The sequence below is a fragment of the Pongo pygmaeus genome, chromosome 19, assembly GCF_028885625.2.
Source record: "Pongo pygmaeus isolate AG05252 chromosome 19, NHGRI_mPonPyg2-v2.0_pri, whole genome shotgun sequence".
NCBI lineage: Eukaryota > Metazoa > Chordata > Mammalia > Primates > Hominidae > Pongo > Pongo pygmaeus.
The window spans coordinates 56,812,860-56,840,141 of NC_072392.2; the positions used below are offsets into that span (position 1 = coordinate 56,812,860).

At 39.6% G+C, this 27,282-nt stretch overlaps 1 protein-coding gene across 4 annotated transcripts in view; it reads right to left on the reverse strand.

Annotated features, from left to right (window-relative positions):
* USP32 (ubiquitin specific peptidase 32) overlaps positions 1-27,282 on the reverse strand; it is a 213,005-nt gene that overhangs the window by 183,782 nt on the left and 1,941 nt on the right. The gene's annotated exons all lie outside the window — the stretch shown is intronic.

Here is a 27,282-nt window from a genome sequence, read left to right on the forward strand (position 1 = left end):
AAAAAAGTCACTGCACTCCAGCCTGGGTGACAGAGCGAGACTCTGTCTCAAAAAAAAAAAAAAATTGAGACAGGGTCTCACTCTGTTGCCAACGCTGGAGTATAGTAGTGCACTGTAGGCTTGACTTCCTACTCTCACCCTCCTTAGTAGCTGGGACCATAGGTCCATGCCACCATGCCCAGCTAATTTTTTTGGTTTTTTGAGGGTTTTTTGGTGGAGATGGAGTCTCCCTACATTGCCCAGGCTAGTCTCAAACGCCTGGGCTCAAGCAATACTCCCACCTCAGCCTCCCAAAATGCTGGGATTATACACATGAGCCACTGTGCCTGAATAGGTATAATTTCATAAAATTCTTGTAATTTATCAACTCTGTGTTGGTTCTTTTGTTTTTGAGAGAAGGAAGGAAGGAGGAACGGAGGGAGAAAGGAGGAGGTGGTGGGGGTGCACCTTACACACAAGATTACAAGTTTTCAGGTTCCCTAAAGGAACCAGTGATGATTCTCTTGCACTATTATTCCCCCAAAACATGCTTAATCTGTTCAGGCTGCTATAACAAAGTATCTCAGATTGGATAATTTATAAACCAGGGAAATTTACTGCTCACAGCTCTGGAAGCTGAGAAGTCCAAGATCAAAGTACCAGCAGATTCAGTGTCTGGTGAGAGCCTTTTCCTCATAAATGGTACCTTCTGTGTCCTGACACACTGGGACAAAGCAAGTTCTCTCAGGCCTCTTTTAGAAGGGCACTAATCCCATTCATGAGGGCAGAGCCCTCATGAAGTAATCATTCCTGAAGGCCCCACTTCTTAATACAATCACATTGGGAATTAGGTTTCAACATATGAATTTGGTGGTGTAAGGGAACAAACACTCAGATCACAGCACCTGCTAAGCCAATCATATTTATTTGGTTTTGGGGGGGTTGTCTGTTTCAGACAGAAGCTCACTCCATCACCCAGGCTGGAGTGCGGCGGCGCGATGTCCACTCACCGCAACCTCTGCCTCCCAAGTTCAAGCGACTTTCATGCCTCAGCCTCCCAAGTAGCTTGGATAGGTGCGCACCACCATGCCTGGCTAATTTTTCTATTTTTAGTAGAGACAGGGTTTCACCATGTTGGCCAGACTCGTCTCAAACTCCTGGCCTCAAGTGATCTGCCTGCCTGGCCTCCCAAAGTGCTGGGATTACGGGCGAGAGCCACCACACTCAGCAGCCCAAGCAAATCATATTTAAGATTCATGAATTTACAATCATTTACTATGTCCATTCTATTTCACTTTTATGAGCAGTCTTTTACAACATAATAAAGGCCAACATAATTTATCCTAAATTTCTCCTTTCCATAAATTCCATTGTTCACTAATGTTTGTGAAGAAACAAAAACCTAATCCTCTAATGAGATTAATCTTCTATATACAAGTCAAACCTTATTATTTTAGACTCAAATTTTATATTTGTAAAGAAAGCCACAAATAACAACATGGATTTACATCTTCATCAAATGATCAAAAAGGTCAGATCTTATACATTACTGCTAGTACTATCTAAACCCATAATATTCAAGTTGAAAGTTAATTCCTTGTGCCTTTTAGTTAAGAAATCATGTTATTTCAAAAAGGGAAAGTTTTGTTTAAATGAAGAAAATGTTCATTGTTTTCCAGGCTTCATTATCAACTAAGCTCTATTCAGTTAATCTAATTTCATAAATAAGCTTATTTCTTTAAAAATGACCATGTTTTAGCCGGGCGCGGTGGCTCATACCTGTAATCCCAGTACTTTGGGAGGCCGAGGTGGGTGGATCCTGAGGTTAGGAGTTCGAGACCAGCCTGGCCAACGTGGTGAAACCTTGTCTCTAATGAAAAACTATAAAAATTAGCCAGGCGTGGTGGCATGTGCCTGTAATCCCAGCTACTCAGGAGGCTGAGGTAGGATAATCGCTTGAACCCAGGAGGTGAAGGTTGCAGTGAGCTGAGATCAGGGCACTGCAATCCAGCCTGGGTGACAGAGCGAGACTCCATCTCAAAAATAAATAAATAAATAAATAAAATAAATAAAATATAAATGACCATGTTTTAAAGTTGAATTTAACTTTCAAGGAATTAATCTGTAACTAAAGAATTACCTTCCCTGTAATCATTCACTCAATATTTCCCCAAGGAACTCTTGTCCTCGTTAAGTACAAAACTTTTATTACTTTTCTCATTAGTCTATATTGTGACTTCATGGTAATAGTTACGAAGTTGTCAGAAACAAAGTAATTATTAAAAGAATTCATTAAGATAAACCATTTTTATAAATAAAATTTTGTATGTAATTTTATTAAAATAACAAAAATAATGCCCAGAACAAATATATAAGAGAAAAACCAGAACAAATCTACCAAAGAGTTTGGCCTTGAATACAAACTTCTGCAAAGTGTCAACTCCAAACTGACGTGAGAAATTAATCCATTTGGAGGGCTATGTGGGGTTTTTCGGTTCATTTTTTATTTAGAGAGAGGGTCTCGCTCCCCTTTTTTGTTGTTGTTGTTGTTTTTTTTTTGAGACGGAGTTTCGCTCTTGGTGCCCAGGCTGGAGTGCAATGGCGCGATCTCGGCTCACCGCAACCTCTGCCTCCCAGCTTCAAGAGATTCACCTGACTCAGCCTCTCCAGTAGCTGGGATTACAGGTAAGTGACACCACACCCGGCTAAATTTTTTTTTTTTTTTTTTTGAGACAGAGTCTTGCTCTGTCGCCTAGGCTGGAGTGCAGTGGCGCGATCTCGGCTCACTAAAACCTCTGCCTCAGGAGTTCAAGCGATTCTCCTGCCTCAGCCTCCCAAGTAGCTGGGATTACAGACACATGCCACCAGGCCCAGCTAATTTTTGTATTTTTAGTAGAGACGGGGTTTCACCATGTTGGCTAGGCTGGTCTTGAACTCCTGACCTCGTGATCTACCTGCCTCAGCCTCCCAAAGTGCTGGGATTACAGGCATGAGCCACAGTAGAGACGGGGTTTCTCCATGTTGGTCAGGCTGGTCTCGAACTTCCAACCTGAGGTGATCCATGCACCTCAGCCTCCCAAAGTGCTAGGGTTACAGGTGTGAGCCACTGCGCCCAGCCCGCCATTTTTTAATGGTAATAGCTCTTGGACTATGACATTTAGAACTAAAATAAGCCAGGTGCAGTGGCCCAGACCTGTAATCCTAGATAGTCAGGAGGCTGAGGCAGGAGGATCACTTGAGCCTAAGAGCCTGAGACCACGCTGGGAAACACAGCGAGACATGGTCTCAAAAAAAAAGGTTTTTTTTTTCATGCTGTTTTTCTTAAAGAAACAGAGACACACTGCTATTACTAAAGTATATAAAGATTTTAAGCCCACTCTTTTTTTTTTTTTTTTTTTGAAAGGGAGTCTTGCTCTGTCACCCAGGCTGGAGGGCCACCGTGCGATCTCGGCTCACTGCAAGCTCTGCCTCCCAGGTTCACGCCATTCTCCCGTCTAAGCCTCCCGAGTAGCTGGGACTACAGGCGCCCGCCACCACACCCGGCTAATTTTGTTTTTATAGTTTTAGTAGAGACGGGGTTTCACCGTGTTAGCCAGGATGGTCTCAATCTCCTGACCTTGTGATCCGCCCCCCTCGGCCTCCCAAAGTGCTGGCATTACAGGCGTGAGCCACCACGCCCACCCAGCCTAAGCCCACTTTTGAAAAGAAACTCACATACAGTTGCCCCTTCATATCCATGGGTTCCATACCCAGAGATTCAACCAACCAAGGATACAAAATATTCAGAGGTCGGGAGTGGTTGCTCAAGCTGGTAACCCTACTACTTTGGGAGGCCAAGGCAGGAGGGTTGCTTGAACTCAGGAGTTCAAGACCAGCTTAGGCAATATAATGAGACCTTGTCTCTACTAAAATTCAAAAACAATTGGCAAGGCGTGGTGGCTCATGCTTGTAGTCCTAGCTACCGGAGGGCTGAGGGTGGGAGGATAACTTGAGCCCAGGAGGCTGAGGCTGCAGTGAGTCCGAGTCATGCCACTGCACTCTAGCTGGGCAACAGAACCTGTCTCACAAAACGGAAAGAAAGAAAATATTCAGGCTGGGCATGGAGGCTCAAACCTGTAATCCCAGCACTTTGGCAGGCTGGGGTGGGTGGATCACTTAACGTCAGTTCAAGACCAGCCTGGCCACCATGGCAAAACCCCATCTCTACCAAAAATACAAAAATGAGCCAGGTGTGGTGGCACATGCCTATACTTATAGCTACTCGGGAGGGTGGGGCATGAGAATCACTTGAACCTGGGAGGCAGAGGTTGCAGTGAACTGAGATGGCCCCACTGTACTCCAGCCTGGGTGACAGAGTAAGACCCTGTCTAAAACAAAACAAAACCAAATATGCAGAAAAAATAATGGATGGCTACCTCTGCACCAAACACGTACAGGCTTTTTTTTCTTTTTTCTTGTCATCATTCCCTAAACAATACAGTGTAACAGCCATTTACACGGCACTTACACTGTATTAGGCATTATAAGTAATCTAGAGATAACAGGAGGCTCTGCTTAGGTTACATGCAAATACTACACCATTTTATATAAGAAACATGAGCATCCTTGGATTTCAGTATCTGCAGGGGGCCCTAGAACCAATTCCCCACAGACACCAAGGGACTCCTGTCCTTCAAAGAGCCATATAAGCTAACCAGCAACAACAACAACAAAACAAACTTAAAATTCCACCTAATCAACTTCACCCTGTTTCATACAATTCCATCCTTCCCGCAGCAAGAGAAATACAATATTTAGAGATATTGAAGGATTTCACACTGTACAACAGTACTGGATAATATAACATTTCCTGTTTATTTTAATGTAATTTTTTAACCCAATAGAATGAAATACGCATTAGATTGCTTTTTATTTCACTATGTAGTAAATATTTTCACTTCATAGAAGTCAACAGGGAAAAGTGTTCTATTGTTATAGTTAGTAAGAAATCCCAATATAAACATTTAAAAGAGCTTCTCTACTAGAGGAAAATCTTTTCAACAAAAGACTCTGCTTCAAACAACACAAGACTACTAGTTACAGGGCCATTGCGGTTGGGGGGCAGGGGAAACAAGGGGAAAATATATTTAAACCGAGGTCCTAGTGAAAAACCAAGAATATTACCAAAAAAACCCACATACACACAAAAACTATTAAAACTAAGAATTAAATCTACCCATCAAAAAATAGTAAACATAAAGTAAGTCCAGGGGCTTATGTTTCTACTGCACATAGTAAGCACTTCACAGTTGTCAGCAATTTCCTAATAATCATACACGGTTCTATACACAACCTCGAAATGGCAACATTATTAAGTTTTAATACATACAAGCGAAAATATACAAACATTTCCCAAACAACCAAACCAAAACAAATAAAAGTCTGGACTTCATATGATGCATTCCAAGTTTCTCTGAGAAAATGAAAAAGTTCCTGATGCAAGACAACATGGAGAAAATTAAAACAAAACATATGAGGCAGAAAAGGAGTTATTACACATATACAAATTATTTTGTAAAAGATATTTTTTAAGCCAGGCATGGTGACATCTGCCTGTAATCCCAGCTACTTGGGAGGCTGAGGTGGGAGGATCACTTGAATCCAGAAGTTCAAGACACCCTAAGCAACATAGCAAGACCCCTACCTAAAAAAAAAAAGATCCTAACTTTTTACTACACTCCAAGATAAATTTTGGGTGAATTTTAAAAAGTTAAACACTAGAAATATGAAGTCATAAATTAGAATTGTTTTTCAGATATATGTAAGAGTAAAAATGTAAAACTTCAGAAGTGAAACAGAAACACAACAATTGGCAGATCTGACATATACAAATTTTTAACTCATACACATTACAAGTAGCAATACAAAACAAATAGCAATGTTAAACTAACTGGAGAAAATACTTGCAGCAAATTAGTGAAACAGTTGATTAAATTCAAGGTACTTATTAAGTTCTACACAATGATTTTTTTTTTAAGAGACAGGTTCTTGCTGTCACCCAGGCTGGAGTGCAGTAATCATAACTCACTGCAGCCTTGAACTCCCTGGCTCAAGTGATTCTCTTGCCTCAGCCTCTCAAGCAGCTAGGACTACATGCACTTGCTACCATGCTCAGCCAATTAAAAAAAATATTTTGTAGAGACAAGGTCTCACTATGTTGCCTAGGCTAGTCTCCAACTCCTGCCTCAAGTAATTCTCCCACCTTGGCCTCCCAAACTCCTGGGATTACAGGTGTGAGCCAGCGTGCACAGCCTACAAAACAATTTTTTTTTTTTTTTTGAGACAGAGTTTCACTCTTGTTGCCCAGGCTGGATTGCAATGGCCCCATCTCAGCTCACTGCAACCTCCGCCTCCTGGATTCAAGCAATTCTCCTGTCTCAGCCTCTAGCCAGAAAAGTAAAAGAAAAAATTATAAAAATAAAAAGAATTTTTAAAAATGTTTAAACAAACACATCTTTAAGAACTAAAATGATGACAACAACAAAGGACGAAAGACAATGAAATAATGAAGAAATACAACTACCAAAAATGAGAAAGGTTCTACTTTGACACCAATCCAAAAAAATACCAGTTAAAACAAGCTACCATTTTAGATTACTCAATTAGCAAATAATTTTTTGCAAATGATAATACCAAATGCTGAAAGGGTTTTAGTAAATTAACACTCAGATTCCACTTTCAAAAAATTATTTGAGGCCGGATGCAGTGGCTCACGCCTGTAATCCCAACACTTCGGGAGGCCAAGGTGGGAGGATCACTTGAGGTCAGAAGTTCAAGACCAGCACAGGCAATATGGCAAAACCCTGTCTCTACAAAAAAATACAAAAAAATTAGCTGGGCATGGTGGTGCCCACCTGTAATCCCAACCACTCAGGAGGCTGAGGTAGAAGGATCCCTTAAGCCTGAGAGGTCAAGGCTGCAGTGAGTTGTGATCATACCACTATACTCCAGTCTGAGCGACAGAGTAAAATGCTACTGTCTCAAAAAAAAAAAAAAAAAGAGAGAAGAGAAAAAAATACATTTTGAGCAGCAAGGTATGGTGGCTCAATGCTTGTAATCCCAACAACTGGGAGGCTGAAGCAAGAGTGTCCCTTGAGGCCAGGAGTTTGGGAGCAGCCTGAGCAACATAGCAAGATCCCATCTCTAAAAAAATTAAAAGTAGCGAGGCATGGTGGCTCATGCCTATAATCCCAGCACTTTGAGAGGCCAAGGCTGGAAGACTGCTTGAGACCAGGAGGTTGAGACTATCCTAGACAACACAGTGAGACCCCCATCTCTACAATAAAAATAATAATAATTAATTAATTAATTAAAAACAATTAGCTGGGTATGGTGGTGTGAGCTCGTAGTCCCAGCTAGCTGTTCCAGAGGCAGAGGCAGGAGGATTGCTTGAGCCCAAGAGTTCCAAGGCTGCAGTGAGCACCACTGCACTTCGGCCTGAGTGACAGAGGAAGACTCTGTGTCTAAAAATTTAAAAAAATTAAATGGCCGGGTGCAGTGGCTCACATGTATAATCCCAGCACTTTGGGAGGCCAAGGCGGGTGGATCACCTGAGGTCAGGATTTCAAGACCAGCCTGGCCAACGTGGTGAAACTCCGTCTCTACTAAAAATACAAAAATCAGCCAGGTGCGGTGGCACACGCCTATAATCCCAGCTACCCAGGAAGCTGAGGCAGGAGAATCGCTTGAACCCGGGAGGTGGAGGTTGCAATAATCCAAGACTGCACTACTGCACTCCAGCCTGGGCAACAGAGCAAGATTCTGTCTCAAAAAAAAAAAAAAAATGAAATGAAACACATGTATAAATGGCCAACATGCACATATAAAAGGTGTTCAACATCAGTTAGTCAAGGAAATGCAGATTAATCCACATTGAGATACTACTTTCCAACAATCACGATGGCTAAAATGAAAGACTGACAATATGAAGCACCAGTCCTGCAAGCTCCTTTCATGTAAGTAAAAAGGCCACATGAGACATTAGAAGAATAAACTGCCAATAACTCATAGTCTTGAAAGGAGACTTAGGCAAGTGACAGTGTTTAGGGTTGAATTAGTGACAAATACTTAGAATACTAAGCAAACACAAATAAAATTAGTCATTAGCTCCAAGGAAAACAAACATTGTGCTAGAAAAGTAATCAAAACTTACTACCTAATTTCAGCTGTGAATCCTATGCATATGCTCACAATAAGGTAAACATTTAACAGTTATCTAACTAAAATTACCACATAACTATTGCGGTAGGATGAAGTAACAGGGAGAGGGGAAGGGGAAGTGGCTAAGGTGGAAGGAAGGGAGAGACAACTAAATTCTCATGCTCAGAAGTGGGAAGTCAACAGATAATGCTGAAACTGAAAAATCAATACCAAATACCAAAGATCAACTAAAAGAATACAAAGTTGTCTCCTCTAAGAGAAGGAAATGCCAAAGAAAATTAGGGAGCTGGTTGTCATTTAACAAATCCTGGTCAAGCTATTTAACACTTTAAACATCAGTTATGTATCACAAATGACGGGAATGCATCGTTAGGTGATTTCATCATTGTGCAGACATCAGCGTGCTTACACAAACTTAGATGGTATAGACTACTACACACCTAGGCTATATGGGATGGCCTATTACTCCTAGGCTACAAACCTACACAGCATATTACTGTACTGAATATTGGAGGCAACTGTAACATAGTATTTGTGTATCTAAACATATCTAAACACAGAAAAGGTATAGTAAAAATATAGTCTTAAAGATAAAAAATGTCCAGGCATGGTGGCTTATGCCTGTAATCCCAGCACTTTGGAAGACTGAGGTGGGAGAATTACTTGAGGCCAGGGGTTTGAGACCAGTCTGGGTAACATAGTAAGATTCCGTTCTCTACATTTAAAAAAAAAAATTAAAAAAATTTGCCAGGCTTGGTGGCATGTGCCTCCAAGCTACTAAAGACATTGAGTCAGAAGGATAACTTAAGCCCTTGAGCCCAAGAGGTCCAGGCTGCAGTGAGCTATGATCATGCCACTCCAGCCTGGGTGACAGAGTGAGACCCTGTCTAAAGAAAAAAAAAAAAGACAAAAAAATGGTTCACCTAGGCTGGGCTTGGTGACTCACATCTGTAATCTCAGAGCTTTGGGAGGCCAAGGCAGGAGACTTGAGCCCAGGAGTTCAAGAATAGCCTGGCTAACATAGCGAGGTCTCTACAAAACATAAAAAACAAAAAATCAGCCAGGTATGGTGGCATGCACCCGTAGTCCCAGCTACTCTATAGGCTAAGGTGGGAGGATAGCTAGAAGCTAAAGTGGGAGAGAATCTCTTGAGCCCAGGAGCTCGAGGCTACAGTAAGCCATGATCACGCCACTTCAATCTACCCTGGGTGACTGAACAAGACCCTGTCTCGAGACAAAACTAAAAATTTTTTTTTTAAAAAGGTACACCTATATAGGGCACTTACCATGAATACAGCTTGCAGGATGAGAAGTTGCTCTGGGTGAGTCAGTGAGAGACTTAGGGGTGAGTCAGTGTTGAAGTCCTAGCCCTAGGACATTACCATGGAGTACTGCAGTAGATTTTATAAACACTGTGCAATTCGGTTACACCAAATTTACTAATTTTTTCTTCAATAATAAATTAATTTTAGCTTACTGTAATTTTTTTTTTTTTTTTTTGAGACCAAGTCTTGCTTTGACACCCAGGCTAGAGTGCAGTGGCACGATCTTGGCTCACTGCAACCTGCACCTCCTGGGTTCAAGCAATTCTCGTGCCTCAGCCTCAGCCTCCTGAGTAGCTAGGATTATAGGCGTGCACCACCACAACCGGCTAATTTTTGTATAATTTAGGAGAGACAGGGTTTCGCCATGTTAGCCAGGCTGGTCTCAAACTCCTGGCCTCAAATGATCCACCCGCCTCGTCCTCCCATAGTGTTGGGTTACAAGCGTGAGCCAGCATGCCCAGCCAGCTTACTGTAACTTTTTTACTTCATAAACTTTTAAATTTAACTTGTTGGCTCTTATAACAACCCTTACCTTAAAACACATTGTACAGTGTCCAAAAATATTTTTTTATCTTTATTTAAAAAGTTTTTACTATTCATGTTTTATTTTCCTTTTTAAGCTTTCTTGCTAAAAATGAAGACATACACTTTGGGAGGCCGAGGTGGGCATATCACCTGAGGTCAGGAGTTCAAGACCAGCCTGGCCAACATGGCAAAACCCCATCTCTACTAAAAATACAAAAATTAGCTGGGTGTGGTGGCATGCACCTGTAATCCCAGCTATTTGGGAAGCTGAGGCAGGAGAATCGCTTGAACCAGCGAGACGGAGGTTGCAGTGAGCAGAGATCACGCCACTGCACTCTAGCCTCAGGGACAGAGTGAGACTCTGTCTCCAAAAAAAAAAAAAAAAAAAGACATAAACACACACCTTAGCCTAGGCCTACACAGCATCAAGATTATCAATATCACTGTCTTCCACCTTCACATATTGTCCCACTGGAAAGTCTTCAGGGCAATAACACACATGGAGCTGTCATCTTCTATGACAATAATGCCTTCTTCTGAAATACCTCCTGAAGCACTTGCCTAAGGCTGTTACAGTTAAGTTTTGGGTTTTTTTTTGAGACAGAGTCTTACTCTGTCTCACAGGCTGGAAGACTGCACCGGCATGATCAAGGCTCACCCCAGCCTGAACCTCCTAGGCTCAAGTGATCCTCCCACTTCAGCCTCCTGAGTAGCTAGGACCACAGGCGTGTGCCTAATTTTTGTATTTTTTGTGGAGACAGGTTTTCACCATGTTGCCCAGGCTGGTCTCAAACTCCTGGGCTCAAGCAACCCACCCACCTTGGCCTCCCAAAATGCTGGGATTACAGGTGTGAGCCACCACGTTCAGCCAACTTTTATTTAAATAAATAGAAGGAGTATACTCTAAAATAATGGTTAAAGGTATAGTATAGTAAATGACTACATAAAAAAAGCAAAAAGCAAAAACAAGTAAATGGCTACAATGTCACTAGGCAATAGGAATTTTTCAGCTCTACTATTATCTTATGGGATCACAGTTGTGCATGCAGTCCATCGTTAACCAAAACATCATCATGCAGCACATGAGTGTATAGGTATGTATAACATTGACAGAAACAGACATCTCAGAAAAAGCAAGATACGAAATTTTATGTACATTATGATTAAAAAATACTAAACACTAATTTGAAAAAAGAGTAAGAGCAAATAATTAGCTGTGTTTAGTGATGAGATCATTAGTGAAATTTTCTCCCTTTATCTTCCAATCTCTTAATAATCTTGTTATATTGTTTTTTGTAATATTTAAATAAGTTTTACAAAAGTACTGTTGGTGGCTGGTAGTTGATATTCCTGTTTGTCTTTATGAAGCTCCCTCCTTCTCTGTGGATACCACGCTTCTTCTTACCCTATATATCTATAACCAACCGTGAGAGTTTTTAATGTTTTGACAAAAATTTTTAAAGGTCACACAGAACAATCGTAATTTTTTCCACTGATTACTATGATCCCTTTGAACAGTCTCAGCTTGCATGGTCATTTTTACAGTCCCATACTACTATGCAAACTGAGAAATGACTACATATAATATAGATTTACTCTCTATCTTAGTAATTTTAATCTTTATCATTGAGTGCTTAAAGGAACGTCTGCAATGCACCATAAACCATATAGCAGAATGTTAGAATTTTCACTATAAAACCAAACACATCATATATGCACACCCATGAAGTGTACAAACAATACATACTAAATTATCTCTTAACACTATTTTTCCTTTTTCTGGTGTTTTGTTGTTGTTTGTTTGTTTTTGAGACGGAGTCTTGCTCTGTCGCCCAGGCTGGAGTGCAGTGGCACGATCTTGGCTCACTGCAACCTCCGCCTCCTGGGTTCAAGTGATTCTCCTGCCTCAGTCTCCCCAAGTAGCTGGGACTACAGGTGCATGCCACCATGCCCAGCTAATTTTTATTGTATTTTTAGTAGAGACGAGGTTTCACCATGTTGGCCAGGGTGGTCTCACAACTCTTAACCTCAGGTGATCTGCCCGTCTCAGCCTCCCAAAGTGCTCAGATTACAGGGGTGAGCCACTACACCCAGCCAAATCTTTAATTTCTAAACTAATTTGGAAAGACAGAAAAATTCGTATCTTCCTATGTATGTAATAAAAAAATAGTAGTCAAAATATTCATTGCATTTTCACTGTCACTCAATCTTTTGCCAATTATAATCTAATTTTTTTTAGTTTTTATTTTTAGAGACGGGGTCTCACCCCTGTCGCCCAGGCTGGAATGCAGTGGCACAATCATGGCTCACTGCAGCCTCAAATTTCTGGACTCAAGAAATCCTCCAGTCCGAGCTTCCCAAGGAGCTGAGATTACAAATGCGAGCCACTGAGCCCAACTATAATCCGATTTTTTATTTGTATATCTAATTATTATATAATTTTATATATAATTGCACAATATATATTTTATGAAAAGTAACAATTTCTAAGATGAAGAAAATCTAACCCCTTCCATGAGTTCCAGTATCTTATAACTACACTAAGCTACAATAATAGCTTAATATTAAACATTAATGTTTCTTCAACCTAAGGAAGCTGATTTTTAAAAATAAATATTAATTTTAAATACAGTATTAACGTATTAATAATCAAACAAAGCCACTCAGTAAACGACATTTGAATTTTGGGAAATTTTCTTTTTTTCCTTTTCTTTTTTTTTTTGAGACAGAGTCTCACTGTTGCTCAGGCTAGAGTGCAGTGAGGCAATCTTGGCTCATTGCAACCTCCGCCTCCCGGATTCAAGCAATTCTCCTGCCTTAGCCTCCCAAGCAGCTGAGATTACAGGTGCCTGCCATCACGCCCAACTAATTTTTGTACTTTTAGTAGACAGGGTTTTACCATGTTAGCCAGGCTGGTCTTGAACTCCTGACTTCGAGTGATCCACCCGACTCCACCTCCCAAAGTGCTGGGATTACAGGTTGAGCCACCACACCTGGTAAGAATATTGGGAAAATTTTTTCATACTAACACATTGGCATATCAGCTATCAGTCGGATAAAAGTTTTCTTCCATATATGAAATTATAAAATGCCACTGCCCAGAGACAAAATCTTCTGAAGAGTTATTAGATGAATGGCTGACAACATCGAATAAAAATGCACAAAGAACATTGCCATAATAAACTTTTGATATCCAAAGGGCTACATTTGAGGGGTTACATACCTAAAAGAAACCTCTTTTAGCCAATATTTACAATCCCCCTTAAACTCACCTACTACTCTCTCTCTATATATATGCCCATTAAGATAGGATATCTTTTGAGAACCTGCCTCCAGAAATAGTCTTTAAAAAGTTTAGGCCAGGCACGTGGTTCACGCCTGTAATCCTAGCACTTTGGGAGGCCAAGGCAGGAGGATCTCTTGAGGCCAAGAGTTTGAGACCAGCCTGGGCAACATGGCAAGACCTCATCTCTGCAAAAAATAATAAAAATAATTTTTAAAAGTTTAAAAATATAGCATTTCATTTTAAAAAGTGCCTAGAAAAGCAGAAGATTTTAAAACATATAAATGTCACTTGCATCACTAAATACCCCCTTAACCTTCGAACAGTCTCTACTCCAATAACACACATAACAAATAAACCCTAGGCCCTTACAGCAATTGGGTTAAGAAAGGTTAAATTTCAGAATTCATAAAGACAGGAGGCATTTCTCATTCTTATGGTAGAGACTACCTGCTGTTGTCTGCGTACATGCTTACAATAATAAAGGCCAACCTTTTATTAATGTTTGCTAATAAATATCCTCCTGATTTTCCATTCCAGCTAAGATTTGACAATATAATTGACTCTTCTGTGTTTTCATCACAAGCGGCACTGTTACAGATATCATTTCCTCTTAATTTATCCACAGGCTGTGTGAATAATTTAGAAAATTATTTTCGAAGGACTCTATCTAGGGAAGTCTTTTGAGTTTTAGAGTAGGGTTCTTTCTACTCTGGTTTTCTGCAGCTGTGGGGCCACTCTATCAGAATTTCATGGTTATATCCTCTGCACAATCTGTAACATTGTTTAAGTTCAAAACTACATACATTATTTCATCAAAATTAAAAACTTTTAGCCATTAAAAGATCCTATCAAGACCATGAAAGACAATCCACAGATATTAATATATCTGTAACCCACAGAAATATTTGGGAGAAAATATTTGTAAATCATATATCTGATGTGAGAATAATATCCAGAATGTATAAAGAACTACAGAACTACAACAACAAAAAAGCACACATCTCAATTCAAAAATGGGCAAAGGATTGAATAGACATTTCTCCAAAAAAGACATACAAATGACCAATAGCACATAAAAAAATGCTCATTAGCACTAGCCATTAGGAAACTAAAAATCAAAATGACAATATTATGTCACACCCATTAGGATGGTTATTAATTGAAAGAAAACAGAAAATAACAAGTATTGGGTAGATATGGAGAAAATGGAAGGAGCACTTGTGTATTGCTGGTGGAAATATAAAACAGTACAGAAGCTGTGGAAACCAGTTTAGCTGTCCTCAAAAGGTTAAATATAGAATTAACATATGACCCAGCAATTCCATTCCTAGGTTGATATCCAAAAGAAGTGAAAGCAGGACTCAAACAGATAGATATTTGTACACCAATGTTCACAGCAATATTATTCACAATAGCCAAAAGGTGGAAACAACCCAAATACGTCCCATCAACAGATGGATGTACAAACAATATATAGTATACACAAATTATTCAGCCAAAAAAAGAAATTAAATTCTGCTATGTACTACAACATGGATCAACCTTGAAAACATTATCCTAAGTAAAATAAGAAAGGTCAAATATCGTATGATTCTATTTACATGAAGTGTCTAGAATAGGCAAATTCATAAAAACAGAAAGTAGAATAGAGGTTACCAGGGGCTGAGAAAAAAACGGATACAGAATTTCTGTTTGGGATGATGAACAAGTTCTGGAAATGGATAGTGGTGATGGTTATACAATATTGTGAATGTACTTCATGCCACTAATTGTACACTTTTTAAAATAGTTCAAATGGTAAATGGTATGTTACATATATATATAAAACCACAATAAAAATAAAATAAATTGGCAAAGCCATGAGAAGGTGGGGGAGAGCTATGTACATACCTGAGTTTGTGAAGATCAGACAAAAATTCACATGAACTATTTTGAAAATCTTTTACAATAATCCTAGTACGACATAGTTGAAAATATAATACTGATCATGACTAAGCCATAATCCTATTACAGTCAGAAATCATAATTTAGTACAATTTTTTGCTTTCTCAAAGATATGAGAAAAGCTGCATACATGTATTTATATACTAGAAAAATATACCTTTTAGTAAGGGTTTTACAGCAATGCAAATGTCAAAGTAGCACTGGCATAAATTGAGGCAAATAGTTTTTTAACTAGTAGGAGATAACTGTGAAGGACTTAGTAAATGTGAAAACTTTGAAAAGCTGAAAAATCCACCTGTAGTATTTTGACTTCACTGACATAGGGAAATGCACAAACATCTACTACATTCCAGATTTAGGGACTCAGGATACTAAGATAAACAGAAAAAGTCTACCCTTTCAAAAGTTTAGCTTATCCCTGCCAGGATCACAAGAGGCACTAGTGAACAACAGACATTTTGGAGGCATTTTCAAATTCTCAAACTGACACAAATACATGAGATGCGCAAAAGTCTTCTAAATTACAGTGTAACCTACAATTGTCTGTCTTCTAATAAATTATTCTAACACATAGAAAACTGCTGTGTAGTGCAGTTCTCTGAGACCTGTAATTATAAACTTCAGTCACATTGCTATAAACTTCCAAACTGGGAGTTTGAAATATGAGCCACGTTACTTAACATTCAGAAGACATATAAATGAGAGCAAAAGGTTATGGCTTAACAGAAAACTAAATAAGAAATAACTATTGATTTTTAAATAGCAACATATCACAATCATACAGACACACCAATGACTGTAACCATATGGTTCTCTCAATCTTCAAGCATATGCTAAATACCTATTTGTGCTTAAAACAGTCCAATGTGGTTTTAAAAAAAGGTTACTCTTCAAGCAGCTTTCAATCTAGTTGGGAGAGTAAATTAATACACATAAAACATGTTTTATTTATGTACATATATACGTAAAAATACTCAAATACAAAGGATCCAAATGTAAGAATTCAAAGGAGATAAGTAAGTTCAGGAAAGCTCCAAAGAAGGTAAGATTTAGGCAAAGTCCAGAAGGATAGACAGAACTGAATGGGAATGAACCCTTCATAATCTAACTTCATCTTGCCTTTCCAACACATTGTACAATACAAAATTATTAGAATAGATAAAAGCAGTCTATGGCCATACCAACCTGAACATGCCGATCTCATCTGATCTTAGAATAAAAATAAATTAGAAAAAAAGCTGGGTGCAGTGGCTCATGCCTGTAATCCCAACACTTTGGGAGGTTGCGGTGGGTGGATCTCTTGAGCTCAGGAGTTCAAGACCAGCCTGGGCAACATAGCAAAACCCCGTCTTTACAAAAAACACAAAAATTAGCCGGGCATAGTGGTGCACACCTGTAGTCCCAGCTGCTACGGAAGCTGAAATAGGAGGATGGCTTGACCCTGGGGAGTTGAGGCTGCAGTGAGCAGTGAATGTGCCACTGCACTCGAGCCTGGATGGCATAAAAAAGTCATTCCAGATAAGAGAAATCACAGAAATATGAAGTAAGAAGAGCATACTAATTAGCCCACTTAATGCTTATTGTAGAGAAGAGGTTAAATATTTTACATAGGAATACACATGTCAAATTATATAAATTACATGGGAGAAAAAATGCTCCAAAAATTGCATGGAGTTTTGACATGACTTTCCAGTGTACCCTATTCATACCCACTACTCATTTGCTATTTGAGAGAAATGTCTCAGAACCAGTCAAACCAAGGCTCACCTTCAAAACCAGGTGGGCACCCAAATTATAACACAAATTAGAAATTTGTGCTTGTCCTTGCATATAAGGCTGTGTTTCATTTTTCCTTCATATTTGCTACTGATTGCTTCATGAATTCAGATAATTTTAGAGCCAGGAGGCATTATTTATAACCCAAATTTTAAATGTTTACATTCCTGAAACATTTGAATATTTGCATAAATGTCATGAGACAAATAAAATTTACTCTGTAGAAAGCACAATTTACCAGATTATTACTGCTAGTTGTATTCTGTCAGCTTTCTCCTTTAAGGAGAAAGCACAGCACTAGGTAGTCCCATTTATTATGTCAACATTTTAATAAGGCCAGGCACTGTAGCCCACACCTGTAATCCCAGCACTTTGAGAGGTCAAGGCCAGAAGATTGCCTGAGTTCAGGAGTTCAAGACCAGCCTGGGAAACAACAGTGAGATTCCCATCACTACAACAAAATAAAAAAATTAGCCAGGTGTGGTCTGCACATCTGGAGTCCCAGATACTTGGGAGGCTGAGATGGAAGGATTGCATGAGCGCAGGAAGTAGAGGCTGCAGTGAGCCATGATCACACAACTGCACTACAGCTAGGGTGACAGAGGGAGACCCTGTCTCCAAAAAAAAAAAAAAAAAAAAAAAAAAAGAAAGGTCTTTATCTGTCCCTTGGACTATTTGCCTCCTACTCCTCCAATTCATTCTTTATATTTCCAATAGAATAATCTTTGAAATGCACCTCTAGTCATTTTACTCAGGTGCTCTTCTTCAGTGGAAGGTACGTATGCCCTATGGTTTGAAGTCAGTCGTTTCAGCATGGCAAGCCCTAGTAGTTTCTATGATTTGGTCCCTGTCTGAACACTGTGTACCCTTGCAAATGTTGCTTTCTAGATCTTGAAATGTTCTGCTTCTCCACAGGTTCCCCCTCTTATCTCTCCTATTACTTACATAAACTGCACAAATCTTACTATATAGCTTGACTGAATTTTTAGGGATGCATCCAAGGAATTATCCTGCAAAATTAAGATAAAGAACATTTCCAGCACCCCAATAGGCTCTCTCCTGTTCTCTCCCAGTTGATACCGACCCTCAGAGGTCACCACTATTCTGTCACCATAAATTAGTTTTACTTATTTTGGAACCTCATATATAGAGTAATGCAGTATTTACTTTTTTTGTGTGTATGTGTGCATGGTGAACTCATTTTTAAGACCAAATTTTATGCATCTTCTCTGTGAAGCAAAACCCTGACAAGATTTAGTGTCTTGAAATTAGGGCCAGTGTATGATTTCTATTTCCAGAGGCTGGCATAGTGAAATAAGCTCACCAACAAACTGTCATGTATCTTTCCCCTCAAACTACCTGCCTTGCCAGACCCTTATCTGTCAAAACTAAGCCCAGATGTCAAGTTCTCTCAGAGGCCTCAGCCAGCCAGCACAGTGGCTCATGCCTATGATCCCAATGCTTTGGGAGGCTGAGGCTTGAGGCCAGGAGTTTGAGACCAGCAACATAGTGAGGCTTCGTCTCTGCAAAATTTTAAAAAATTAGCCAGGTGTGGTGGTGCACACCTGTAGTCCCCACAATTCGGGAGACCTGAACCACCATGCCCAGCTAACAGTACCATTTTCATAACAAGCCCTGTATTCCCATCTGATTCTAAACTATGTGCATATACCATTGTAATAAAAACAAAAACCAAAAGACTAAGAAAAGAGAGAGGGAAGCATTAGCCATGGAATATAAGAGAAAAAGTCTTAGACCAAGAAAAAAAGTTAATCATAAAATTTAATTTAAAATCACTTGGATTATTTAGAACCAAGAGAGAGCTCTGTGTGTTGAATTTTATATAACTCTGTATAACACTTTAAGCAAATAACTTTCCAACTCTAACTTCATATATGGCAGTAGGATAATACTTGTTATCATAAATGAAAAGTACATGAAGGTCATCATATAAAAATCATTATTTCAGGAATAAAATTATTAAATTTTATATATAACCAAAAGACATTCTCAAGTGTTCATAAGTACAATACTTACCTCATACTAATCTCTCAGGAATTTATTTATCAGCTTCAAGTATTTGAACTAAACAGACAAAACTACATACTATATTTAGGACTGTTTATTTTTAACTATCATTTAAAACTTTAAGCACAGGCCGGGCGCGGTGGTTCACTCCTGTAATCCCAACACTTTGGGAGGCCGAGGCGGGTGGATCACGAGGTCAAGAAATGAAGACCAACCTGGCCAACATGCTGAAACCCCACCTCTATTAAAAATACAAAAATTAGCTGGGCGTGGTGGCTTGTGCCTGTAGTCCTAGCTACTCAGGAGGCTGAAGCAGGAGAATTGCCTGAACCCAGGAGGTAGAGGTTGCAGTGATTCGGAGGTCGCACCACTGCACTCCAGCCTGGGAACAGAGACAGACATCGTCCCCAAAAAAAAAAAAAAACTTTAAGCACAAACTTTTTAAAAGCTGCTGAAAGGAAAAGAAATTTTGAGGTGGATACATATAGTATAACTCGATCCCTGTCTTTATTTTTTACCCCCCCGATCTGACAAACATGAAAGCTCTCCACATCTTCTCTCCATCATTTATACATTTATACATTCATCCAGACATCCAATATTTACTGAGCACTTAAAATACATTAGGCACTGCACCTATCCTGACACTGGGGATTCAGCAACAGACCTGACATTAAACATGATAATTACATATTTTGATAAAGGCTGTACACAAACTGTTCAGAATATTGCACAATAGTGATAGACAAATACCACTTCATATGAGGTGATAAAGGAAGGCGTCTTTGAGGCCATCTGAGCTGCGGGCATCAGATATGAGAATGAGCCAGACATGTAAAAATTCATAAATAGTCTTTCCAGGATGAGAGGAAGTAGCAAATGCAAAGGATGCAAGCCAGAATAAGTTCCAAGAACAAGAAGATGGCTAGTGTAGCTAGTGTACAGGAGGCAAGGGGTAAATTATTACAACTGAGGTTGGAGTTTTAAGCAGGAACCAAATTATTTACAGCCTTGTAGACCACTATAAAGACTACATTTTTAAAAATTAATTATAGACTTTAAAGAAAGGAATAACAAGATCTGGTTTGGATTTTAAAAATACACTGACTGTGTGAAACTGGGAAACTACTGCACAGTGTCTTGGAGCAAAAGATGATGGCAGTGGGGACTAAAGTGGAGGCAATTAAGCAGAAGCTAACAGACTAAACTGAATACCAAACTAATAAAACTTGGTGACAGATTCTAACTGGAAATAAGGGGATATGGTCAGAAAGTGAGAGAAAGGGAGGAACTGAGGATATGTCTAGATTTTTCAGTTTAGTACTTGCGTTGCAATAGTGATGCCATTTGCTGTCATGGGAAAGGCTAGTGGAGGCCTATCCAGACCCTTTCACAAGTCATTACCAAAAGGCAACCATAGCAAATGTTAAAAGGCATTTGCCACAGGGATAAGATGCTGGGGCAACCAAGCTTCTTTACAGAAAAGAAAGACACTGGAGAACTTCCTCTGTAAAATCCCATTTTAGCACAGTTTTGCTTTTAATGCAGTCCAGTGTCTAGTACCCCAAGAAACATGTTATAGGCAAGGTTTCAAAACATCAGTTTTCCTGAATCTTATTCACAAGATAGTGAGGAGCGCCGCCCTAGGCCAGGCGCAGCGGCTCATGCTTGTAATCCCAGCACTTTGGGAGGCCGAGGTGGGTGGATCACCTGAGGTCGGGAGTTGGAGAACAGCCTGACCAACATGAAGAAACCCCGTCTCTACTAAAAATACAAAATTAGTCGGGCATGGTGGCACCGTGCCTGTAATCCCAGCTACTTGGAGGGCTGAGGCAGGAGAATTGCTTGAATCCAAGAGGTGGAGGTTGCAGTGAGCCGACACTGCGCCATTACTCCAGCCTGGGCAACGAGAGCAAAACTCCGTCTCAAAAAAAAAAAAAATTCCCTAAAATAGAGCCTGGCTGGGCGCAGTGGCTCACGCCTGTAATTCCAGCATTTTGGGAGGTGGAGGCGGGTGGATCATTTAAGGCCAGGAGTTCAACACCAGCCTGGATAACATGGCGAAACCCCATCTCTACTATAAAATACAAAAATTAGCCAGGTGTTGTCAGGCCTCTGAGCCCAAACTAAGCCATCATATCCCCTGTGACCTGCACAAATACATTCAGATGGCCTGAAGCAACTGAAGAATCACAAAAGAAGTGAAAATGGCCGGTTCCTGCCTTAACCGATGACATTCCACCATTGTGATTTATTCCTGTCCCACCTTAACTGAGCGATTAACCTTGTGAAATTCCTTCTCCTGGCTCAGAAGCTCCCCCACTGAGCACCTTGTGACCCCTGCCCCTGCCTGCAAGAGAAAAATCCCCTTTGACTGTATTTTCCACTACCCACCCAAATCCTATAAAACAGCCCCACCCCTATCTCCCTTCGCTGACTTTCTTTTTGGACTCAGCCCGCCTGCACCCAGGTGATTAAAAAGCTTCATTGCTCACACAAAGTCTGTTTGGTGGTCTCTTCACATGGATGCGCGTGACAGTGTGGTGGCACACGCCTGTGGTCCCAGCTACTTTGGAGTCCGAGGCAAGAGAATCGCTTGAACCAGGAGGCGGAGGTTGCAGTGAGCCAAGATTGCGCCACTACACTCCAACCTGGGTGACAGAGCAAGACTCTGTCTCAAAAATAAATAAATAGGCCAGGAGCAGTGGCTCACGCCTATAATCTCAGCACTTTGGGAGGCCAATGTAGGTGGATAACTTGAGGTCAAGACTTCCAGACCAGCCTGGCCAACATAGTAAAACCCTGTCTCTACTAAAAATACAAAAATGAGCTGGGCGTGGTGGTGGGTGCCTGTAATCCCAGCTACTCAGAAGGCTGACGCGTGAGAATAGCTTGAACCCAGGAGGCGGAGGTTGCAGTGAGCCAAGATCGTGCCACTCGCACTCCAGCCTGAGCAATAGCGACTCTGTCTCAAAAAAAAAAAAGAAACAAAATAAAAACAAATTAAAAAGAGCCTTATGTTAATGAATACTAAGTCCCTAATAAAGAAGGGTGTTAAGGGAAGGTCTTGAATTCTGGTCATCTTTGAATAGACTATAAAAGAAAATTCTATTCTATTGCTGCATAACACACACACACAACACAAAAGAAACAAATGGAAAGAACAATAAAGGAAACACTTGAAAAGCTAGTTTTTATCAGGCTTTTGTGCCAATAATTAACTACATACCTCTAACTTCCAAGAGTTCTTTATTATTAAATGAGAGGACTTATTGGAATGCAGAAAGACATTAAACTGCTCAACTTAAACACAAATATGTCATGAGGCCCAAAAAGCAAAAGCAGAAGCATAAACAAGCTCTGAAAGGAGAAGCCATGCTTCCTGGATACAGTATAAAAAGAACTGTCAGTCCCACCTTAATCTTCTCAGTACACTATCCAACTACTCATTTTTAGTTCATAAATTTAAAAAAAAAAAAAAAAAAATCCCTCCACCACTGCAGCTGTTTAACATTAAAGCTTCTAATTCAAACTCTCAGCATTACTCTGGTGCTGCAAAAACAGATTTTTCTCTAGTGACAACAAAAATAATAATCACTTCTCTAACTTTTCCAGTGATCCAAGCATATAATCTAGTGCCAAAAATCTTCCTTTTCTCATCCTGAGAAAATATCTGGCTATGGGTTGTGCATCACAATCCCAACTCTAACTTCCTTACACATCTTTCTGGAAGGCAACCCTGAGTGCTGTCACTGTAAAGTCTCACTAAGCACAAAGAGAGACAATGAACAAGGAAAAACAAACAAGAGCTGTCCAGTTTGGTAAATGGGGAGCTCACTAACCAGCAAGTGATGTCACCTCATTTTGCTCATCCCCCAAAATCCAGAGTTTATCAATATATTTATCTCCTCTTTGTCAGTGACACACCAAACTTATGAACTAAAGATTAGTGAGGTGAAAACAGTGAAATTAGTGAAACAGTGAGTTTAGTGAAAACAGCACCTTTGTAACCACTCAGGTGACTACATATAAGCAGACTACTTAAAAACTGCCCCATTTTTCTCCTTCACAAATAGTAAGATCTGGCTAGGTGTACTTTTAAAAGGCTTAACCGAAACCAACAATTCCAAACTAATGCTAGAAAGTTCGCTGGTGAATTTTAAAAATTCATAGGAAGGCAAATAAGTGCTTTAATAAGGGAGATAAATACTGCATCCCAGAAGGTACTGACTGTGAAATTCAATTTCCGTGTATAGAATGATACATTATGCTAAACGAGCTAACATCACATCATAGATAGTATAAATCTAATGAAATTTTAAGATTAATACTGAGAAATTGGTGAACAAAATCTTAGTTGGGAGTCAGTGTTTTAAGGCATCTTAGATTTGGTGGATAAGCAAAATGAAAAGTACTGAATTATCAACTGTTACATGCTTAATTATTCCACTAGCAAACACAACTACCTATAAGTGACTAGGAAATTAAATCCTTTAACACTCAATTATTGAGCATATACTATAAAATGAGCACAGTGCTAGCGGCACTTCTAGGCCATCAGAGACACACTCTGTATTTCCGTAGCACTTTCTCTTATAGCACTGCAGCACTTAATATACCATAAGCTAATCATTTATAAATGATATGCATATATACTACTTTTGAACATATTATATGCATTATTAAACATACACAAGTTAGAACTATAAACAGAATTTCTAGTATTTTATTCGCATCCTCTATGAATTCTTTCTTTGATACAACTTTGATCCTCTATGAATACATTCTTTGATACAACTTACAATGAGATTACCTCTCAATAAACTCATCATAAGTTGAAAATATCATTAAGTCAAAAATGTATTTAATACACCAAATTTACTGAACATAACTTAGCCTACCTTAAACATGCTTAGAACATTTACATTAGCATACTGTTGGACAAAATAACACAGTAATGCGTTGAAAATCTCATGTAATTTATTAGTGTACTGAAATACGGTTATTAATACTAAATATTAATACTTTACTGAAATATGATTTCTACTGAACGCGTATAGCTTCTGCACCATCGTAAAGTTAAATTGTAAGTCGGGGATTGTCTATACACACTTAGTGGAGATCACTGACCCAAGCTATATGATCCTAGAGAGAGGGGTCTTGGTTATCCATTTCCTTAGTGCCTAATTCATACCCAGCCTTTAGTAAAAATCTGCTGAATTAATGAGCAAAAGGACATTTTAAAATATGAATCCATAACATAACTTTTTGACACACTATAGTTCATCACTCAGCTACTAACAGCAATATAAATGCCAGATTTTAAAGAAAGGGATTAGAAGAAATTCACCCACTGTATTTTATTACTGCAATTTAAAAGTTAAGAATCATTTTAATTCAGCCGATTCTTACACACACACACACACACACAATCGCCTTATAATCCTGTTTCCAGAAAGATGAAAGGAAGGACAGAGGAGCAGATAAGACAGAAGAATTAAAAAACTGGTAAAGATTTTTAAGATGTCTTAGAGTTCTAAAAGGATCTAAAATGCAACTCATCTTTCACCGAACGGTTTTTGAATGCTGTGTTCCAAGCATTTAAAATACATTTTTAAGAATACACAAGCCACAAACTTAGATGCAACAACGAGGTGAAATAAAGAGATGAAGAACGTGCTGCTCAAATTTCCAGTATCCATGAAGTACAAGTGTACTTCCTCAGAAAACACACGCAATATAAACAAGAGTCAAGGCTTTCCTTGTGTTTTACTCAAGATATTTAAGAAAGAGATTCAAGCCAAAAAATAAAAGCTACCAGTAATACATCTCCCTAACAGTGTTTAAATGTACACTTTTAGAAAACGTTAAGGTTTAGACAACTGACAGACAGTCTAGCTAAAATAGTGCGCAAAAACCAATCTTCCTAATTTCTAGGTGCTTCTAAAATGTAACTGAAGTCACTAGACTGCCCTTCCACTCAGGCCCAGTAAGTGTTATCTGTCATTAACATAACACTTTGTTTCCAAGGCCCCGCTTTGCAAGATAAACTGCCTGCAATTCCATGTTTGTATGTGGTAATATATGCCTATTTTTTTAAATACCACCTAATCACATCTAGGCATTATTTAGCATTCAATAATTTTAAGTAAAGCCAAGGAGACAAGTATTTCTGTAGTTATGTCAAGCTTGTTTTGCACACACTGGACTAATGTGTGTTTGTCAAATCCTATCTACCCTTTCCCCCATTCATTTTATACAACATAAGCAAGTAGATGAAACCAATGAATGCAGGTTTTAGCAACTATTTATATTATTCAAGTGCCCAAAAGAGGTTCCAAGCCATTTTTAGCTCTATCAAAATATTCTGGGGCCAGGCGCAGTGGCTCACGCCTGTAATCCCAGCACTTTGCGAGGCTGAGGCTGGCGGATCATCTGTGGTTGAGAGTTTGAGACCATCCTGGCCAACATGATGAAACCCCATCTCTACTAAAAATACAAAAAATAAGCCAGGCGTGGTGGCATGCGCCTGTAGTCCCAGCTACTCGGGAGGCTGAGGCAGGAGAATGGCTTGAACCCAGGAGGCGGAGGTTGCAGTGAGCCAAAATCACGCCACTGCACTCCAGCCTGGGCAACAGAGCGAGACTCTGTCTCGAAAAAAAAAAAAAGCTTCATAAACTCTTTCTGTAATCTTAAACTCTATATTAAAGTCTGACATTTACTAAACAGTGCCATGCTTAAAGAAGGGGGCTTCTGGTTTACATTTAGAAATACAATTTTATCAACTTGCTGCTCTCTTTTGCTTTAATTTTCCTCTAAAGCAAACTGGTAAAACATAAATTCATGCCGGCCAGGCGCGGTGGCTCAAGCCTGTAATCCCAGCACTTTGGGAGGCCGAGGCGGGCGGATCACAAGGTCAGGAGATCCAGACCATCCTTGCTAACACGGTGAAACCCTGTCTCTACTAAAAATACAAAAAAATTAGCCGGGTGTGGTGGCGGGCGCCTGTAGTCCCAGCTGCTGGGGAGGCTGAGGCAGGAAAATGGCGTGAACCCGGGAGGCGGAGCTTGCAGTGAGCCGAGATCGTGCCACTGCAGTCCAGCCTGGGCAACAGAGCAAGACTCGTCTCAAAAAAAAAACATAAATTCATTCCAATAGTTACAAATAAGCTCTTAACAAATATTTTGCTATCTCTTCAAATATATGTGTTTTAAAATTCAACAGGCAGACACTGTATAAGAAATTAAACAAAACCCTTCCAGTCAGATCAGTTTAAAATGCAATTAACTTCATTTGTATTTACAAACGTATAATCTTAGTTTGATAGGAGATTAAGCAGGCTAGAGCTGAATACAAGTTTAACTTTAGAATTTCTCAATGCCAGGTACATCACTAGTATTCACAACCTCAAACTTAAGAAACACTTCTGAAGCTTGAAGCTGTAAATCAGTTTGACTAATGTCCTCTTTCATGCCATGTAAGCCATTGCCTAATTGAGGCCAGACCTGTCAGGCTCAACAGCATCCCGGAAATGACTAGCCTACTAGGGCTGGAAACACATCAAGAATTTGGAATATTTCTCATATTGGGGCAGAGAAAAAAATTTCAAGTGAGATTGTCCACAAAAACAATTATTATACTGTTCCACAGGGGAAAAAGAAAGAAAGACATAAAAGGCCCATCTGTGTTATTCTGGTAAATCCACCACCACCAATACATCTCAGTTCTGTATCTTACTGTCAGGTGATGGTCAACTGAACTTACCCACTTACCCCTCTTCTTCCTATATACGAACAAGAGTTCACTTCTCAAGCCTCATTTTGAATACCCGTCTTTTAATCTAATTTCCATTTTATATCCTTAGCTACTAAAACCACCTGGAGCATGGCTGATTTCTTGACTTGGAAACCTGTTAACAATAATGCCTAGCTCCTAATCTTCTTAATGTTTTTTCACTTCTTACCAAGAATATCCATTACATGTCTAAAAGAAATACAACCATACACAGATCTACACACACTGAAATCCCAGTCATGAAAAATTAAGACATTCCGGCCATAAACTGTGCAACAGACACTTCCAGTTAGCGTGTGCTTTAGTGATCATGGACAGCGGTATCAGAGTGAGTGGTAGGGGGCTGGGGCTGCCAACAATATACTGTGCCTCAGAACCAATAAGCAGCAGGCCGGGACTGGCAGCCAGGCCAGTCTCCAAAGGGAG